Raw genomic sequence first — 16,770 nt, 5'->3', positions numbered from 1 at the left:
GATAATACACCTTATGTCTAAGTCCGCTCAAATTTTCAATCTCTGTACTTCAAAAAAAAAAAAAAATTTTTTTTTGTTTTTTTGTACTTCAGTAGGAAACCCTGGTGGCATAGTGGTTCAGTGCTACGGCTACTAACCAAAAGTTCGGCAGTTCGAATCCGCTAGGCACTCCTTGGAAACTCTATGGGCAGTTCTACTCTGTCCTATAGGGTCGCTATGAGTTGAAATTGACTCGACGGCACTAGGGTTGGTTTTTTTGTTTTGTTTTGTACTTCAGTAGGGTTCACCTGATTAAGTCAGATCCACTATGATCAACTCTATTTTGATTAAGTCAGTGTTAACTGGTAACCTAATCGTGGGAGTTATATCCCATCATATTCACATGATCTGCCTGAACTCAAGGGGAATGGATTGTACAAGGTTTGTACACCAGGACACAGGAATCTTAGCAGCAGTCTTAGAATTCTGTCTGTTTAATGGAGGCTATTAAATAATTATTGCTGTTGTTGTTTTTTGTTCCCATTGCCATTGAGCCAATTCCGACTCATAGTGACCCCATAGGACAGAGTAGAACTGCTCCAAGTGTTTCCAAGGCTGTAAACTTTACAGAAGCAGACTACCACATCTTTCTCAGTGGAGCAGCTGGTGGGTTCGAATTGCCAACCTTTTGGTTAGTAGCTGGTGCTTAACAGTTGCACCACCAGGGTGTAATACAGTAAAATCTTTAGAGGAAAAAATCAACATCAACAACTTCTAGTTAATAAGGAGTTCATCCTGTATGGTGAGGTATTCCATAGACTTAAGACATGTATGTATAACACTCTGATAGGTAAGAACACTTGGAAAAGTTAAGGGAAGTAGGACTGTAACTTAGAAGTCTGAGAGGTAACTTAATGATGGCCTGATGACCACATGTGAAATCATGTTTGTCTTCAAATCCACTATGGGCAGAAAATGAAAACATTTCAATGATCTCACACAGTATGGAATTATCTGGAGGGAAGGCCAAACTACATATAAAGATTATTAAAATGAGAATTAGTTGCCTAGGGGCTGTTTAGTGTCTGTGTCTGGAAGTCTTCTAAACAAGAATAAATTATTCTGTATTTGAGGTGGTTTGGGTACAGTCTTGTCTGAAGCCTAGGGGAAACGAAGTAGTGTATTCAATCCTTCCAGTCTTGTGATTCTGTGCCAAAGGAGGTGATACCCCAATTGAATCTGTGCTAGAGACAGGGTCCATAGTAACAGTGAACTGTGCCTGTAAGAAAGAATAAGGTTAAGTCAGGATTCCTTGGTTAAGACCAGTTAATATAAACAATGAAAATCCATGTGCTGCCAGGATAGTATTTGGCAGCCACAACAGAAAGAAGAAAGAGCTGTAATAGAATAACAGCAAAATAACTTCTGGTCCTTCCCGCCCCCAAATTCCATTTGGTGATACAAGGATCAGAATTGCGCAGCACTTGGATGCTCTGCTCTCTTGTGTCATAGTTGTGTTCAACCTTTCCAGGAATGTTCAGAACTCACTGCTCAGGAAATTAACTCTCCAAAGCCAAAATGCCTGGCCAACTTGAAATCTATTTGTGCATCATATTGTTATTTTCATCACTGAATTGTGAAAAATAACTCTAAAAAATAGAACCCTAACACCTCACCCCTCATGGAACATCTCTAACTTTTTGAAGTGTCCAAGAGTAAGAGGGAGCTGGAGCCCTGGTCAAGTAGTGATTAAGAGGTTGGCTCCTAATCAAAAGGTCAGTAGTTCGAATCCGCCAGCTGCTCCTTGGAAGCCCTACAGGGCAGTTGTACTCTATCCTATAGAGTTGTTATTCTCCATTAGACGGCATCAAGTCAGAGGGTGCATTATCTTAGTCTGTTAACATATATTCCTCTTCTTTTTTTATATCTGAGATTTTTGACTTGAGAAAAAGGAGGTGTTGTTTTGATTAACGCCAGTTTCTCTGGATCATGTTGTTTTCTCACTAGAAACCTTGAATGCTTTCTGTTTAACTTGATAGTGAAGAGAAATCGTTATAGCTTTCTTTGCCATCACTTAGACAAACAATAACAAAAACCACAAGCTAATAGAACAAGAAGACACTGAATATATAGAACAAAACAACTATGTTCTTGATTCTAATGTGGTACATGATTTTTTCAGACTATTACAAATTCAAATATCTAATTTTGAATTTCAACAAGCAGTTTTGGGTTGCTAATGGAGCCTTGGTGGTATACAGTGGTTAAGTACTTGGCTATGATTTAACAGATAAAATTGGAGCCATTATTCCCTTCCTTGAGCATAAAGAATGTGACCCATCTGGAGCTGGACTCACAAGGACATGTCAACTGGGCCCTGAGGCTAGGACAATCTTGGAAAACATCTTTTTTTTTTAATTGCACTTTAGATAAAGGTTTACAGAACAAACTAGTTTCTCGTTAAACAGTTAGTACACATATTCTTTTATGACATTAATTAACAACTCCACAACATGTCAATACTCTCCCTTCTCAACCTTAGGTTTCCTATTACCAGCTTTCCTATCCCCTCTTGACTTCTAATCCTTGACCCTGGGCTGCTGTGCCCCTTTAGACTTGTTTTGTTTTATGGGCCTGTCCAATCTTTGGCTGAAGAGTGAACCTCAGGAATGACTGCATTACTGAGCTGAAAGGGTGTCTGGGGGCTGTACTCTCAGGGTTTCTCCAGTCTCTGTCAGGCCAGCAAGTCTGGTCTTTTTTTCTGAGTTAGAATTTTGTTCTACTTTTTTCTCCAGCTCTGCTCCGGACCCTCTATTGTGATCCCTGTCAGAGCAGTCAGTGGTGGTAGCCGGGCACCATCTAGTTGCACTGGACTCAGTCTGGTGGAGGCCGTGGTAGATGTGGGCCATTGGTCCTTTGGGCTAATCTTCCCATTGTATCTTTAGTTTTCTTCATTCTTCTTTCCTCCCGAAGGGGTGAGACCAGTGGAGTATCCTAGATGGCTGCTCACAGACTTTTAAGACCCCAGATGCTACTCACCAAAGTAAAATGGAGAACATTTTCTTTATGAACTCTGTTATGCCAGTTGAGCTAGATGTTCCCCGAGACCATGGTCCCCACAGCCCTCAGCCCAGCAATTCGGTCCCTCAGGGAGTTTGGATGTGTCTATGGTGCTACCATGACCTCGCCTTGTATAAATCGTGCTGGCTTCCCCAGTATTGTCTACTGTCTTACCCTGCACCAAGGTTACCACTCATCTATTGTCTATTTAGTGTTTTTCCATCCTCATCCCTCCCCTCCCTCTTAACCATCAAATATTGTTTCTTTTTGTGGGTAAACCTTTTAATGAGTTTTGGAAAACATCTTTTAAGGAAACTTGCACATAAACAGAGCACAAAAGACCCCCATATTTTCCACTTTTATCTTTTCTTTATTAGGGTTTGGAAAATAGTGAGATTTATTGGACCAATGAAGACCCTTCTTACTGTCGTTACTGAAATTTTTACCAATATGATTAAGAAAAGCAATTCAAAATGTAAAATCACAGTGACTTGGCAGTTTTTAGCCAATCTGTGAAAAGGTGATGCTTTCAATGCTTTTACCCAATTGTAATGTTAATATCTATTGATGATTCTGTAGCATTCCTCGAACTTAGAAAGACATGGCTCTGGAAGCATGTTTGTCCATTTTCCCACTTTTGTCTATTTTGTAATATTTCTTGGACTTGGGCAGACATGGCTCTAGCAGCATGCTTGTCTGTTTTCCACTCTTGCCTCCTTGAACATATGCCAAATAAAATCTTTTTTTTTGCTCTTCTATAACTTTGTGGTGATTTTACCCGAGGACAGCTGCTAACTGAAAGGTCAGTGGTTTGAAACTACCAGCCACTCTATGGGAGAAAGATGTGGCAGTCTGCTTCCATAAAGATGTACAGCCTCGGACACCATCTAGGCCAACTCTACTCTGTCCTATAGGGTTGCTATGAGTTGCAATTGACTTGGTGACAATGAGTAATGGGTAATCTACGTACAGAGCTAAAAGAATATTCTAACAAGTATTGTCCCTACCTGTATGTAATTCATATTAAAGAATATAAGACATTAATGTGAACATGGCAGTCACTGAGATCTTGTGGAAACCGAGGGAAAAGCTCGAGGGCCTGGGTAAATGACCCCACAATAAAAGAAGGATAATGAGTACCTCAGATTAGTGGTTAATTGGGTACTCTGACAATAAATTTTTTGGACAATGGGTCTGAATGGAAAAATTACAACTATGTTAAAACATCATAACCAATATGCTAGTTGCTGCTCAGTCAATTCTGACTCATGACAACTCTATGTGTGTCAGAGTAGAGTTTTCTTTTGGAAGTAAATCAGCAGTCCTTTCTTCCGAGGCACCTCTAGGTAGGCTCAAAAAGTCTATAAAGTCCCTTTTACTTAGATTTTCTTACTTAATGGGTGGGAGGTAGGGAGAAGGTATATTTATTCAAAGTCAGTGATGTGGAGGCACACTGTGAAGCACATTTCAGGTACCCTTTCTCACAACGATGCTGTGTGGGTATGGAGGAAATGTTACTCAGTTTTAATAGATAACCTCCCAGCACCTCAAAGTCTTTAAATCACTTATCCTGATTGCTATTGCTGCAAAACAAATTGCGCACAATTTCAGAGCCTAGAATGATTTTTAATTTTTTTTCAAGATTTTGTGGGTCAGGAATTTGGAAAGTGTTTGGCTGCCCAGTTCTCACTTAGAACTGCTGGTCTGATAGCAGTCAGATATTAGCTTTAGCTTGAGTCCTTTGAAGGCTAGACTGGGCTGGAATTTCAAGATGGCTCACTCACATGGCTGGAAGATGCTACTGGATGTCATTTGGGAGCTCAGACAGGATTGGGGACAAAAGCATCTTCATGTGGTCTCTACAGCATGCGCTCTCAGGCAAGTCAACGTCTCACACGATGACTAGCTTCTCTCGGAGTAAGGCTTCTAACAGAACCAGGTAGAAACTACCTGACCTCTTCTGACCTAGCCTCAGGAATCTCATAACATCACTCCCGCTGTACTCTGACGGGTTGAAGCAATTACAAGTTCACCAAGATTCTGGGGAAAGGGAGATAAATCCCACCTTTTGATGAGATTAATGACAAAATATTTGGGGGCTACATCTTAAAATTACCAAACTTGCTCAAAATAAAAAAGCTGGTAAGAGCCAGCTGAGTTTTATCATAAACAGCCAAAATCTCTAATCACAATGCAGAGTATATATAAAAGGACTTTTTTGTTTGTTTGTTTGCAGGTGATAGAAATTTAACGCAGATGAGGATAAGAATAAAATAGTTTATTGGTTCATGAATTAGATCACAGGAAAGACAAGATGAATTTGGCTTTAGTCAAGAGTGGTCCCAGGGACCACTGTGGGCTTTTTTTCTTATACCATATCTGCTTCTCTCTGCACATTGGCTGTGATTCATCTGCCACAGACCATTACCCTCGCAATACCCCCAGCATCAGCCAACACCACACACAGGAAGGAGCTCCTGCCCCTTAGTTCAAATTTTCATTTTACAGGGAAGAATCCTAACCTATTCAGTTTTTTTTTTTTTTCACATATACCTACTTGTTCAGTTTCTGTGGCCCCTGTGGTGGGATCTGTAAGAAGATGTCAGATCCTATTTGAGTTATTGGTTAGAACAATCATTAGGAGAATGAGAGGTGAGAAGAACGAGGGGGAAAATAGGAAAAAAAGTTCATTTTATAGGAATCGAGAGAGTTTACAAGTTAATAGTGAGCTACAACTTTTTTTTTTTTTGTTGAGAGCTACTTTTGGAGACTTCTGTAAACCTTGGACAGGAAGGAATTGTTGTTTAGCTCTTTTGCTGTCCAGAGAATCTATAGAGAACTGAATGAGGACTATATGACTTAGTAAATAGAGTAACGGACCAGGAGTCAGAGCTCTCTCTCTTTCTGTCTCTATGTATCTATCTATCTCCATCTGTATTTCTCTCTCTCTCTTCAACCACACACACATGTACACCTTCGACTATATATTGCTTAAAAAGTATTTTCACAAAATTTTGTCAGTTATTCACCCAACAGCTAAGTGTGTGATAGGACAGATTTTATTATCTTTATTTTAAAGATAGGAAACCTGAGACCCAGAAAGTTTAACTGCCTTACTCATAATTACACAGGGAATAAATGGCAGAGGTAGGACTTAAACTCAAATCCCTTCTTAGTACAGTATGCTTTCCATTATGCCACAGAATCTCCTCAAGTAAAACTTCAACTTTTTTTTTTTAATGGTATGATAGATGGGAAAGATCTCCTTTACTAGAGGTTCTGCCACTCAACTATTTGATTTTGAACTAGTTGCCAGTTGGAACAGTTTGGCTTCTGTAGGCTAATTAAACTTGACATTTGCTTGGATGGAATCTATAAAAGTAAATTTCTGTTGCCAAGTAAATTTGTTATCCTTCTCAAACATGTCATTCTCTTTCATGGACACTGCTGATGGTCTCCCAATTTCCTTAGCAAGGCTTACAAAACCCTTCGTCATTTCATTACTATCCATTTTTGACCTTGATCTCTTTTTCTCACCTCAACCTGCTCCAATAGGTGCCACACAGTCTAACATCTCAGAGGAAGTCAAGACTTTCTCTGCACACCCTGTTCACCTTACCAACTCTGCCACCTAGCAAAAGGGCCCTCTGTATAAGTCAAGAATGGAATGGACTTTCTGGAAAAACATTGGACGCCGTATTTTGGAAGAGATCTTTTAGTAGGAGGAGTAAGGATTTTATTATTAGGATTCAGGGCAATGATTTCTTGACTTTTTTGGATTGTTTTACCTACGCATCTTTTTTTTTTTTTTTTTTTTTTTTTTTTACCTCTGACTGTGGTGGAGCTCTGGTGGCACTGTGGTTAAGAACTCAGCTGCTAACCAAAATGTCAGCAGTTCGAATCTAGTAGCCACTCCTTGGAAACCCTACGGGGAAGTTTTACTCTGTCCTGTAGGGTCCTATGAGTCAGAATTGACTCAACAGCAATGCTTTTCTTTCTTTTTTTTTTTTTTTTACTGAAGTAACAGACTTGCCCAGGATGCTTTCTGCTTATATGAGACATCTGGAATATATCATAGGACTGGGTAGGATCTAGGAGATAGAGGCCTGGAGGGGATATCTTAAGCCAGCTTTTCTCTAGATCTCACAAAAAATAAAATAAAATAAAAAGATGCCTTTTCTTTTCTGTTACTTTGCCATTTTGTTCTCTCACTGAAAGAGTGATAATGTCCATGGACCAAGATAAGGATGTAGGCCTGAAAGAAAGAACCAATGTTTAGGTTACTCAGTTGGCCTCTAGTCCTAACTGTGCTAAAAGGGCAAAAGGAGTCCTTGTGGATCATTTACAAACAGAAGAGCTTACCAGGCTTGGGAACCACAGAGGGCTTTAAAGGTCAATTAGAGCTAGAAATTAAACATGTTTCTTTAGATGTTTCTCAGGAACTTGTGGAAGCAGTTGGATCTGGAGAAAAGAAAATGCAGCAAAGAAAGATGCAGCATTGTTGATTTTCAGGGCATTTATGATTCCAGACATCTAATGTTTCGGTAGAGAGTTCAGAATATACCCCAAAACTGATCAAAGGCACCTTTATACATGATGGCCTGTAAAAATTATTGAACTAATATCAGATAAATAGAATGCACTAGCACTTGCCTGGTTTTCAAGAGTACCAGATTAGGTCAGTGGGTTACCAGGAAAAGCAGGGAACTGGCCTTAAACACAACTCATGTGGTCCTTGCAGCTCCTGAAGTCAGGCATGTTCTGCTCAGGGCCATTCTGTAAGTTCTCAGATCCTTGGTTAAATAATTGAAACCAAGAGATCCCCATACTCTTTTCAGCTCAAACTGGGAAACAGACTTTTAAAACACTTTATTTGCCTATGAAAACACAATGAAAGGAACACATAACCACTTTTGCTTCAAGAGGTCTTGTAAAAATATAGGCTATGTGTTGTCTTACTTTTGAACAATCCTCAAAGATCAAATAACTGAAAAGAGGTTCATGGCAACTTTGATTTAAACTTAACTGTCATTGAGGATTTTGTGGACTCAAGTTTTTTTTTTTTTAATTCATGAACACTTTTAAGAGTTTTGTTTTGGTTGACAAGCCAGATTGATCATCTGCCAAACTACGAAGTATGAAAAGTTTTTCCTCTGGTGTTCCAAATCTCCCATTTCTGTACCCACTTTTGCTTCTTCTCATTTCCTTCTCCTATTAGAGCGCAGATCTACCAGTCCACCATGGAGAAACTGTTCCAATAAAACTCATGTATGGGAATGATGATGATGAGGACCATGATAATGTTGATGATAATGATGATAGTATTGATAATGATGACAAACAAAAACCAAAACCATTGCTGTTGAGTCGATTTGACTCATAATGACCCTACAGGCAGAGTAGAACTGCCCCATAGGGTTTCCAGGGAGCAGCTGGTGAATTCGAACCGCCGACCTTTTGGTCAGCAGCCAAGCTCTTAACCACTGAACCACCAGGTCTCCATAATGATGATAGTACATCATAGGGTAGTTAGAATTATATTAAATAATGAACATAAAGTCTGACTCTGGCCAGAGTAAACACTGAGTAAATAACATGCCAATGGCTGGCATTCAATAAATAGTAGGTAGTATCATCATTATGGGAAACCCTGGTGGTGTAGTGGTTAAGTACTACAGCTGCTAACCAAGAGGTCGGCAGTTTGAATCTGCCAGGTGCTCCTTGGAAACTCTATGGAGCAGTTCTACTCTGTCCTATAGGGTCGCTATGAGTCGGAGTTGACTGGACATCAGTGGGTTTTTTTTATTATCATTATCTACTATTATTGAATGCCTACCATTGGCATGTTATTTACTCAGTGTTTACTCTGGCTTAAGTCACACTTTACGCACCTTATTTAGTTTAATTTTGACTACCCTATGAAACAAAGTTCTGTTGTTACCCATAAGGTTTTTATATTCATAAGGCTTTTTAAGGTGCTTCTTAAAAGCAAGAATGGTAAAACTTCAGCTCACTTACTTTGGACATGGCTTTAGGAAAGATGGATCGCTAGAAAAGGAGATCATATTTGGTAAAGTACAGGGTCAGTGAAAATTCTCAGTGAGATGAATTGGCAGAATAGCTGCCACAATGGACTCAAACGTACCAACAATCATAAGGATGGCACAGAACAGGACATTTTGTTCTGTTATACATGAGGTCACCGTGAGTCAGAGCTGACTTGGCAACTAACAACCACAACTGTATGACATAGATACTACTGTTTACACCACATTGCAGATAATAAAACTGACACAGATGAAGGAAACTTGTTAAACGTCCCACAGCTGGTGGATGCTAGAGATGAGATTCAATCTCATATTATTCTACTCCTGTGACCATTTCCTTTATTATTCCAATAAACCATACATACTAATGTTACTAAATTAACCCATTACCTTTTTTGAAATGTTTTCATTTTACAAGAAAACCAGCAACAGTAGAAAGTAGTGTTTAGTAGAAAGATGAGAACTAGAATTAGTGTGGGTTCTAGCATGAGTAATAGTTTAGTGCAGAAAATATTTTCAAGCTGCTGAGAAAGGGCTTTCCAGAATCTCCCATATCACAAATCACTCCATGGAAAGAAATTTTGTGCACTTTCTGTGACTGAATTGGGAATAAGGAGACCTAAATAATAGCACTAGCTCTTCTATTACCTAGCTCTAGGCTTCGAGTTTCTCATCCTTAAAATAAGGAAGGGGGACTAGATCATCCACAGAGATCAATTGTTGCAGCCAGACATTCCATTTTTGGAGGATTAGTTATGTTGAATGGGTATTGTGAACAGATCGTAGGGCTGTTTGGTAATCCTAACATCCTAGTTTTCTCTTCTTTCAGAACTCCAGGTTTTGGGCCTTATATAAGTCTTCTGTGAGGTGACAGATATCCTGTAAAACACAGTGAAGGCAATTCCTCAGTGAATGTCATTACAACATAACAACTTTGAAACTAATTCATCTGCTAACCTACTTTCCGAGGGATTGATAGTAAAGACTTAATGATGTTTCCAGCCTCTTTCATCTTCAAAGCTCTTACTACAACATCTAATTAATCTTCAAAATGTCACTAAGGTAAGTGTAACCCAAATCCTGTCCCTCCTCTTGCCTTCCCTTCATCTTTCCTTGTCTATCATCTCCTTAGAATTACAGCATCAGAGAAGACCTTTAAGGTCATCTACTTGAAAATCATATCTGATGTTTGATTCCCACAAATACTCTTGACAAGTTTCATCCAATACGAGGAATACATTGGTGGTGTCTTTCTAGCACAAGGGCTAAGAATTGCCTCCTTTGTCTGGAAATTGTTATCCCACCCAAGCAACAACCCAAGCAGCTAACATGACTCCCCACCCAACTGCTGTTAATTGGATGACAGTAGGTACGCTCATCATTCTTATGTAAGTTGAGCCAATCAGAGTGTCTTCCTCTGGAAGACAGAATTGGAATGAAGCTTCTATAGCCTCAGTCTGGACTGTTTTCTTGAATGGCATTGATAAACTGCCTTCCTCTGTGTGAGCCAATCAGCAAAAACAGAAATATGAAGCAGGTGTGCATCAAGGAACAGAGATGCAACATAGAGAGAGAGTATTATCAGGATTTCTGATCAACTTCCATTTACTGATTCCATTCCTTGGGTGAATATCTACATTGTTTTTTCAAGTTAGAATGCTCAGAAATATCTCTAGCCCATGCTTGAACAACTCTGTACCATACAAGTTACCATCAAGTCTACTCCAACTTATGACAACTGCACGTGTGTCAGAGTAGAACTGTGGTCTATAGGGTTTTCATTAATGGCTGATTTTTTTAAAGTAGATTGTCAGATTTTTATTTTGAGGTGCCTCTGAGTGGACTTGAACTTCCAACCTTTTGGGTAGTAGCCCAGGGCATTAATCATTTGCACCCACAGAGACTGAACAACTCTAGTAACCAATAATTGACTGGATTTTTTTCTACCATCTCTTACTACTCTCTTTTCTTTCCTTGCACACTGACATTCTTTGGGAGCAAAGAAAGACCTGGGATTCAGAAAAATTTTCCTTTCTCCAATCGAAGTGGGATGAAAGAATAGACAAGGGGGATAAGAATTCATATCTTGCTGCTAGCATGCTGGTTCTTGCCTCCTTTCCAGGATGACTATTACAGAATTATGTCATTTCCTGCAGTTGTAATAGCAAAACTGATTACATAAACTTAGCGTACTTGATATGCAGGTAGTCATGTAAGTACAAAGAATGGGAATTTTAAAATAACAATGGATGCTAATATTTTCTCAGATTTCCAAATTTATGCTCTGATCTTTGTTCTTAATTGAATCAATTGTCTAAATTTTTAGGTTGTGCCAAACAATGTTTTAAAATCGTGGACTGTCAGGCTAAATCAAAACAAGAACATTATTTAAAGTGTACACCACTGTGAATAAGCCCAGCCTGAGTCTGTCTGATGCAGTTTGGAAATGCCTGTCCGTATAGCCTGAACAACGCATTCTCAAGTGGTAGCAATGACATCTTAATGGAGTCTGGAAATTTAGTGCTTAACCTTTGGTTTTGTTTTGAAATGTCCTTTGGCCTTACCTCGGATGAATTGTCTCTAGCACACCTGCTCTACATACTCGACTCTTGCCCCGTCTCTGACTGTGGCTTAGGAGGAAGGTATCTCCGTTATCTAGTGCTGCTATAACAGAGGAGCCCTGGTGGCACAGTAGTTAAGAGCTTAGCTGCTAAACAAAAGGTGGGCAGTTTGAATCCACCAGCTGCTACTTGGAAAACCTATGGGGCAGTTATACTCTGTCCTATAGGGTCACTATGAGTCAAAATTGACTCAACAGCAATGGTTTTACCAGCAATAATGGAAATACCACAATCGGATGGCTTTAACAAAGAGAAATTTATTCTCTCACAGCCTAGAGGCTAGAAGTTCAAATTCAGGGTGCCAGGTCCAGGGGAAGGCTTTCTCTCTCTTTTGGCTCTGGGGGAAGTTTCTCATCACCGATCTTCCCTGGTCTAGGAACTTCTCAGCACAGGGACCCCAGGTCCAAAGGATGCACTATTCTCCTGGCTCTTGTTTTTTTGTGGTATGAGGTCCCCCTGTATCTCTGCTCACTTCTTTCTTTTATATCTCAAAAGAGATTGACTTAAAACACAATCTAATCTTGTAGATTGAGTACTCCCTCATAACATAACTGCCTCTAATCCTGCCTCTTTAACATCATAGAGGCAGGATTTACAACACACAGGAATATAACATCTTATGACAAAATGGTGGACAACCACACAATACTGGGAATCACGGCCTAGCCAATTTGACACACATTTTGGGGGACACAATACAATCCATAACAGACAGGTCTGAGTGAACTACTGCAGGAAGGGTCTAGGTAGCATGAGGGTTAATGATCTAATGAAAGGGAATGTGTAGATGGGTACTGTAATGAATGGAAGCCTCTGAAGCCAAACCGCATTTCAACCTCTGTCATGGTTGTGCTCTGCCCTAGAGCTTGGGCATGTACCTCAGACATTCCTCCACCCCCCAGCTCTGTCTCAAATGTGTCGTCTTATATTGGGCAATAGAAAAATAGAGACCTATGTAAATAATGAAGTATTCCTTAAAAATACAAAGGATAAGATATTCATTTCAGTGTCCCTCTTAGAACACACTTGCTAGCCAATTTTGGCATTATGGCATTTCATTCACTCAGCCAGCTATTTGTTGAGCTTCTACTATCAACAAGGCAGTGTGCTTGGCACTGTCGGCTTATTATTGGTATATCTGTCTCTATAGTGGTGTTCAAAGTGTGGTCCTTAGATCAGCAACAGTCCTATTACCTGGGAACTTGTGGATCCCAACCCAAGGAAACTCTCAGAAATTCTGGATTTGATGATCAGAAATCTGCATTTTAACAAACTCTCTCATGATTCTGATGTGCACAAAAGCTGGAGAACCGCTGCTCCAAAAAACTAAACTTCCAGCAAGAAGACTATTTAATCTAATCCCTTGAAATTATACTCTTCCTCTTATCAGTGCCATGCTTAGCCATACTGGGACCTGATGCATTGTTAAAATCAGTAATACAGATCTGTGCCTACTTAAAATTTTGATATTTTGTTCATCATGGTTTTTTTGTGTAATTTTGATTTTTTAAAAAAATATTTGTCTTGATTACTGAGATTTTGGTGACCCCTTAAATTTTGCACCTCACTCACCTCACCTTCATCGCAGCCAAGTTCATTTCATATCAGGGAGAGAGAACAGACTTTTGGAGCAGTCATTTTGATTCCACCCTGAATTATGAAGGACAGCAGTATGGTCTTTCTGGAAATGAGCTGGAAAGATTCACACCTCTGCTATACCACATAGCACCTTGTCCAGACAAACCTCAGACAGCCCTCAGCTGTGGGTGGTCTGGGTGGAACTTCTGTGGATATGCAAGGTCAGGGAGTGTTTTTTTTTTTTTTTTTTTCCACCTGCAGGGATTAAACAGTATTTCCAAAGTGGTCATAATGTCCCTCAGATTTCCCTTCTCCTGACCACAGTTTCAGCCAGAGATGATTACTAGTTCACTTGTTTTTGAGTGAAACCATGTAAGTCAGGATGAACTAACTTGATTTAATGCCTGTCATATGTGTGCATCGTTACTTCTCTTTTGCAGTCATGACTGATTAATCACCGACCTGTGACAAGAGGGAGCTAGTTTGTGCTGCAGGTCTGGAACTCATCTCCACCTTTAGTTTTATCTACAAAAGGGCAGAGTTGCCAATGATAAGGCCTGACACCCAAGTGGTTAACAAACTAACCACCTTCTTTCCTTCCTTTCGTTTGTCTTGCCTTGTTTCTTCCAAACTGCAAGAAGGAAAAGAAAAATACAAAAGAACCAAAGACTTTACCTCAGTAAGTTTCCGTGCTGGAATAGATGCAAGCTGTCAGTCTCACCTCTACCAGCTAAGTGTATCTGCAGACATTGAGGAGTCTACTGGCTTAGTCTAGAAACAATTCTGATCCAGGCTGGCAGCATATTTGTAGGTTCTGATTCATGAGCAACTAGGGTAGCAAATACTGTGGCACCCCTCCCAGATCCTCTCTTTAGACCCTATTCACCCAACCCCTGACTTCTGAGAAGATCACATGTTAGTGGCACACAGCTGCATCTCTCACTGGGAAATGGCCTCAGTCACAAAGATTAGTCTTGTCAAAGGTCATGCCACCTCCCAGGAGGTAGCTCACATTCAATGATGTACTGATGTAGGAAACAAATTCCCAGGCTCCTTGGACCACTATGAAAGGCTATCCCAGCACCAAAACTCCCCACAGGATCAGCTGAGGCCTTAGTTGGAAATCAGCTTCTCCTTCTGCCCAATCCTGTCTTTCTCACTTCCTTACAGTTGTATCTCCCAAGAGCCCTCCCCACAGCTCTCCATCTCAGTATCTGTTTCCAGAGAAATCAATCTAAGTATCAGAAGTGGTCCTGGGAAGCAGAACATAAATGGGATTTTGGCAATTGTTCATTCACTGGTTGCCTGGCAATACCAAAACAAAACAAAACAAAAACCCAACGCCATTGCTGTCAAGTAGATTCCAACTCATAGTGACCCTATAGGACAGAGTAGAACTGCCCCATAGGCTTTCCAAGGAGCAGCTGGTGGATTCGAACTGTGGATCTTTTGGTTAGCAGCCAAGCTCTTAACCACTGCGCCACCAGGGCTCTAGGCCTGGGGAAAAAAAAAAAAAAACACAAACCCATTGCTGTCAAGTTGGTTCTGACACATAGTGACACTGTAAGGACAGAGTAGGACTTTTCCATAGAGTTTCCAAGGATTTCCTGGTGGATTTGAGTTGCTGACCTTTTGGTTAACAGCCATAGAACTTAACCACTACACCACCAGAGTTTCCAGGCCTGGCAATAAGGACACATTATTAGTGAAGGGTGAAGAATGGATAGCCTTTGGAGTGTGGTAGCAGTGTAAATTTAGGACTCTCTCTGGTGGTGAACTGGGATAGGATTTTGATGTAAGAGGAGGCACCAGCTGCTGTAATATTTCTGGTGCTCAAGGAGTATGAAGTAAAGGATAGCTATAAGAACTATGGAGTTGGGTGGTTGATGCTGCAGACCAATGATTCATTCAAGAGAAGTAATGGGAGGCTAAGCATGATAAATCCCCAATTCAAGGCCAAATGTGAAAGAAATTCTCCTTGGCAGAATTTTTGGCATCTCCTGTGGCTGGAGAGCTGAATGAGTGGAGGACCAACTCAAGATCAGGCTCCCGATTTAGTCATAAAAGTAGTGGAGCTTCAGAGAAGAACAGTCTCCACCATGCCAGGTTTTCTATGCCAAAATGAGGACTCTAATGGAGAAGAAGTGGGACTCTGAGAGTTGGGACAGGGATATCTGGGTAGATTCAGTTAAGAATCTTGAATTTCCAGATTCCCCAAAATGCACTAAGCATGAGGAGGGGCCAAGATGGTGGAGTAGTCAGATGCTTCCAGTTATACCTCTTACAACAAAGACCTGAAAAAGCAAGTGAAACAATTATATACATGACAAGCTAGGAGCCCTGAACATCAAAGGCAAAGTTAGAAAACAGACTGAATGACAGGGGGAGGGAGAGATGGTTCAGAAGCAGAGAGGAACTGCAGGACCTGAATCACCAGGAACCCTCAGGCACCATTCCCTGGAGCGACCATAGTGGAGCTGGCAGTAGCATTCTGGACAGTTTCCTCAGGGAAAGACAGCAAGTCACATAGCCTACTCACACCTCTAGAACCAGAGAAGAATGACACTCTTGGCAAAAGCTAAGTACTTGTGTTTATTTTACCGTGCCCTCAGGCCCCAAGCTGGCTTCAGTGGCTGTTGATTTCCCTGGGCCTGAGATAGGTCCTTCTGCATGCCCTGAGCCATTCTCCTGGCCTCGGAGAAGGAATAAATTCACAATTGGGGGAAAAGATAATCTGCCAGCTCCACTAAGCTGGGGAGTTCAGGACAAAAGCAGCTTCTGTCCAGGCACAAATGGTCCACAGACTTTGAAAACCTTTCACCCCTGCACGGGCTCGTATGGGCCCATTTCAGAAAAATAGGCCCTTGTTGGCAGAGTACAACTGTTTCAGCTGTGCAGTGGAAAGGTGGATGTTTGATGTTTGACACTGCTTTGCTTATTAAACACAGTCCTTACCTACTCACATCAGGGGCCTAAGGACTGGTAGCTCCACCCACATCACATAGCCACCCATGACAGGGGTCCAAGGATACATGGTACCTTCCAGTCCTTACAACTAAAAGCATTGGGTGCCCATGGTCCAGCTGCAGAACCTATCCACCTGTGTGCTCTAGGGAACAGGGGTGTGCTTTCCTCACAGACACTTTAGGGATGGTTGTCAGCTCCCTGGGGGGACCCTCTGCTGCAACCACATACCTGTATCTACACCAAACACCCCTGCCACTCTAAGACTGTAGGACAGATCTTGTACCACACACTCGAAGACCAATTACCTGGACACCTGAGCTGAATCCATACAAGAAAAGTGAATGGACTCCTAGGGTCATTTACCTGGTAACAGCTCTAACCAACTGGTGACAGGACGTTAGAACTTGGGAAGGAGAAAATAATCAAGCTAGCTCACTCAAGCAGCCTATTTGGCCATATCAAAACAAAACAAAGCAAGAGGTAAGATGCAGTAAGCAAACATAAAATAAATGAATAAA

Source organism: Elephas maximus, chromosome 7 (genome assembly GCF_024166365.1).
Source record: "Elephas maximus indicus isolate mEleMax1 chromosome 7, mEleMax1 primary haplotype, whole genome shotgun sequence".
Lineage (NCBI taxonomy): Eukaryota > Metazoa > Chordata > Mammalia > Proboscidea > Elephantidae > Elephas > Elephas maximus.
The sequence above is the reverse complement of the archived record's forward strand: the minus strand, read 5'-3'. Positions refer to the sequence as shown.